Here is a 5,175-nt window from a genome sequence, read left to right on the forward strand (position 1 = left end):
TGTTTCATGACTAGTCTACTGCAGTGTTTTATCTATGAAAACCTTCCTAGGGAAACTGGTTTACAATTTTTTTGTTTTGTTTATAAGTGGTTCATAATCTATCAATTTGACATATCTCATATGTTTATGTACAAAATATGAAAACACTTTTTTTTCTAGTTTACTTCAATATACCACATGTATTTGTAGTGCTCCCCCCTGGATTCTAGGGCCAGGATGGGCTGATATTTCACCTCAGGGATGGATCCTTAGCCAGAATGTGGGATGTGTGGAGTTAAATAGGGCGTCAGTCACTTTTACAATTTGTATGATGCTTCATTAGAACCAACAGCAAAACTGGGAGAGAGGAATCTGAGGAATACAGAACTCCAGACTCACCAAATTCTCTCCAGCTTCACAGTGTAGAGGGTCTTTGAACCAGAAGTACTATAGCACTTTGTTAAAGCACCATAGCTAGCAGACATTTTGAGATCTATCCTAGGTGTGACACCAGACTTTTCTTTGAGCTCCAAGCCCATCCTGGCTTCTATGGTACGTCTAGCAGACACAGTTCCTCCCTGGCTCTCCATCCCAAGAACAATTCTGGACCACGACTTGGTCCACATTTGACCACCTGCAGGCTTCAGGTTTGGTCAGACAGTACACATGTAACACACCTCCCCAGGCAGGAAGCCCGGGGGAGACCTAGATATTTATGTCATCTCTCAGCATGCACCACTGGCCATAAAACTCCTAGGGGTCTATTCACAAAGCTGCCGAAGGATCTGGCCGTAGCTTCGGCTGATCCTTCGGCTGATCCTTCGGCTAGCTTCGGCCCCAGGACCCCTTCGGTTCAGGAGAACCGAGGGGGTGCTGTACGGGCTATTCACAATAGCCCGTACAGCTCCCGATCACGGCCGATCGGCTGCCCTCGGCAGCTTTGTGAATAGACCCCCTAGTGATTGGCTGGAGAGACATAGATATCCATAATATCCCATTATTAGTTGCTTTGCTCTGTGGCCAGGTTGCACCTAGCAGCAGGCAGATGTAATCAATACCAGAATTCTTAGGGACTATACAATCAGCTAGACTAAATGCATTCGTAGCAAACTAAATTTAGGTAGTCACCGCACTGAGGGAAAGGTGGCTACATACTAAAATATGCTCAGTAAAATGAATGAAAGAAAATAACTTACCTCTTTGTTCATGTGCTAACTTTGCATGATTATTTCTCTGTAATTTAAAGTATTTGTCCAGTCAAAAGTAATCTTTTTGCAGTTTTTGTTAGCGTAGTGAGGAATGCTTTTACTTATGTCAAAGGCTTTCTTACAGATATTTCTCCTCTTCTCACTTACTTTAACACTAACAATTGTTTTACCTGACAGCAGGGGGGAAATATAGGTTCTGTCTGAACCTGTGGTCAGACCGAACTTTACTTGTTCAGGCAGGGCCGGATTTACTTTCCCTGCCGCCCCAAGACCAGGTTCTGCACCCCCCCCTTCCCATCGATGGAGAATGGCAACCAGATGGCGGGGCGGCGGGCTTAGTGTCAATTTTTTTTTACTGTTTCTTTATTTTTTTAAAACTTTTTTATCACTTTTTATTTTTTCTTTAATTATTTCTTCTTAACCACTGTGCTGCAACTCCTGTGACAGCTCTCTGTATACTGTCTACACGGAGCGGCAGGGTTACTTATAACCCTGCCGATGGGGAATCTGGGCCTGTGTTCAGGCATTTGTCCGAACACCGATCAGTTACTATGTTCAGAAATTTATACTGCTATTATACTGTATATGACAGCTTCTCGTTGTCAGTGGTTGTTAAGGAACTGGTGAATGCCTGTTATTGGAATCCCTGACCAAGTAAGCACAGGTGCAGGGATAGCAATGACATCATTGCCCAAATGAAAGATGTGCCAGGAATTTTTAGACATAATGTGAGAGTATACACAGCATATAAGCACATTATGGCAGACTCACCTGCCAAACGATCCCCTCCAGCGCTGCTCTTTTGCAAGTCCAGTGCTGCAGTGGCTTTTGCAAGTCTGAACCATTATTTTCTCAGTGAAGCCTTCAGATTGGACGTAATCACTTTGACATAGCTCACTTAGTGATCACATGATAAGTAAACATTGTGAATGGTTCCAGATTGTTATGGAGGCCTGAAGCTAGGGACAGTTGGGCTTGATAGCTAGCAGTCCTGTCAAAAGGAGGCCATTTATTATTGTATCATCATGGGGCATGTGTACCATTTAGACTGCCAGTGTGAAGGGGTTAATCCATAAGTTTGCATAAATTCTGATCACAAAGTCACTTTTTTTTGCTATGGAAACCGAGAAACATATGCCCTTACTGGTGCCCTGGCTGGTGCCATCAAATGTTTTGGCCTTTGGTAAAAAATGTAGGTCAGCTGAAAAGTTACTAGCTATGTGTTTAATTTGATAAAAAAAGTTTGTATTATTATTTCACTATCAGGCTAAGCAAAAACCTATCTCTTTTCTTACCCCACAGATGCAACAATTTGATAACTGCACACCCTCCTCTGAATTGCTTATCCTTGGATTCAATAACCTTCAGGATTTCAAAATCCCTTTATTTTTTATTTTTTTAATAATTTATATTGCTGTATGTTTGGAGAACATACTAATCATTGTACTAGTGTCTACAAGCAATGGTCTCCACACACCCATGTACTTCATACTCAAGTGCATCTCTTCATGTGATATAGTCTTTGTCACAAACTTAGTCCCTAAAATTTTGCATGACCTCTTATCAGAACAAGCAACCATCTCTATTACTGGCTGCATTGTACAGCTCCAAATATATTCCACAACTGGAAATACGATATCTTTTCACTATGCGCTAATGTCTTATGACAGATATACAGCCATTTCTAATCCTCTGCGATATTCCTCAATCATAGATACAAAATTTTGCCTTCACTGGGTTATCGTATTTTGGGTAATGTCCTTTACATTTGCCATAACAATTTCCTTCTTTCTACGTCAGTTGGTATTTTGTGGTGGTAATGCAATTGATCATTTTCATTGTGACTTAAATCCCATGGTAGAACTTGCTTCTTCAGACACAAGGCTTCTTCTTCTTATCACAGCCGTGTCCAGCAGCTTAATCATTTTGATACCCCTCATAATTGCTCTTTTTACTTATGTATTCATTATATATATCATATTAAAAATTCCAACTGTCACTGGTCGGAAGAAAGCCTTCTCAACTTGCAGCTCTCATCTCTTTGTGATTGGTATAAATTATGGCCTTATTCTTAGTATGTACATTCTACCAAGCAGAGCAACAACACCTCAAGTAAGCAAAGGATTTTCTCTTATGTATATTCTGTTCATTCCACTTACAAACCCTATAATATACACTTTACGAAATAAGGACATTCACAACGCTTTTAAAATGAAAGTGAAAGCACTGAAAATGTATTTTTACTAGTAAAGTATTTTTTTCATAACCTTTGGATTAAATGCTTAACGGTAGAGTGATTCTCAGAGCCATAATTTTGTTTTCACAGAATTTTTTTTTACAATTTGGGTACATTTTTACAGGGTTATTCACAAAAGGGTGAAGAGTTTGGAGAAGGCAGGAGAAGTGAACAATCTAGGACAACAAAGCTGAACTGGTAAGCGAGTTGAATTGGAAAATGTTTCCAAATCAGCTATGTTGTCCTAGATTGGTCACTTCTCCTGCCTTCTCCAAACTCTTCATCCTTTTGTGAATAACCCTTTTAGTATTAAACATTACAGTTCTCTAATGCTCTTCCATAAGTACATAGCACCATGCACTTCTTTGTTTCAACTCTATCGGCGGAGAAAATAAAATGAAGAGCTAGACAAATGTTGTTGTGTAGGTCAAATAGCAATCCGTTTGGTTAGTTTTTTTAAGGCCTTCAGCAAGCTTAACTAATTGTTAATGAAAACATCTAGGGATACTGTGTCTTTAAAAAAAACACTCATATTAATTTATTAATTGTAATAATTAAGCAAAAGAATGAAAGTAAGCACTTTTGTATACAAGCACTTGTTGCATATGAATAACTTTACTTTGCTAAACAATTCAAGGTGGATGCAAAAACATTTGACTTGTTTCTCTGTCTGTAACCCAGCTTGGGCTTGGACCTTAAAGAAGAACTCCAGGCATTAACAAAGCTAACCCTTGCAGTGGGGCTACCCCTGCACTGCAAGGGTTAACTGCTCGTTTCATTTTGGTCTAGGAGCTGGATTAAGGAAGATATACACAATTGATCAAGGGTCCCACCCCGGATGCTAGACCGGTCGCCACAGCCTCTTCCTCGCTGGGTTCTGGCAGTCTAAGCTCCACTAATACAATCAAGTCTAAAGCAGGTCCATTAATCTGCATTAGATGTGAGGATGCTGAGGGACATACCACAGAGAGAGAGGTGAGTGCTCACTGCTGCAGGACCACGGATCAGATGAGCACATCTTCTGCATTCTGGCCTTTAGAGAAAAAGGAGCAGTTAACCCTTGCAGTGCAGGGTTAGCCCCACTGCAAGGGTTAACTTTGCTAAATCCTGGAGTTCTTCTATAATCCTAGACATATATGTGACATTATGGCGGGCCACTAATACCAATCATGCTGATTACAATATTGTAGCTTTCAGAAATATTTTTCACTAAATCATTGAAAAGGAACACTCATTCTTGAAAGAAATTCTACTTTGGCCAAATAGATTTTTTTCTTTGCTGTGTTCTCTTTAAGGTTATGTGCTGTATTTAACCACTTGCTGTCCGGAGCAATTTCTCACTATTTGCGCACACATGATAAAATATAGATTTTTGGCTAGAAAACATCTTCAGACCCCCAAACAATGATATATGTTCTGAAAGCAGAGGTCCTGTAGAATAAAAAAATTCTAGTTGCAATTTTTTATGTTGCACGGTATTTGCGCCAATGTTTATCAAACCAGTATTTTTAGGAAAAAATAAACTGAATTAAAATTTAGTACACAGAAACATAATATAATATCCATTTTTTGGTAAAATATGAAAGATGGGATCACGTCGGGTAAATAGATACCAAACATGTCAAACCTTAAAATTGCGTTCGCCTGTGATGCCGCAAAAACCGTCAGTACCCAACATTTGCCATAAGGAACACTTTTTTTTTTTTTAAAGATAATTTTTATTGATTTTTGCAAGTGTCAGAGACACAACAA

The sequence above is a fragment of the Nanorana parkeri genome, unplaced genomic scaffold (assembly GCF_000935625.1).
Source record: "Nanorana parkeri isolate BGI_ZX_2015 unplaced genomic scaffold, ASM93562v1 scaffold1859, whole genome shotgun sequence".
Classification (NCBI taxonomy): Eukaryota; Metazoa; Chordata; class Amphibia; order Anura; family Dicroglossidae; genus Nanorana; species Nanorana parkeri.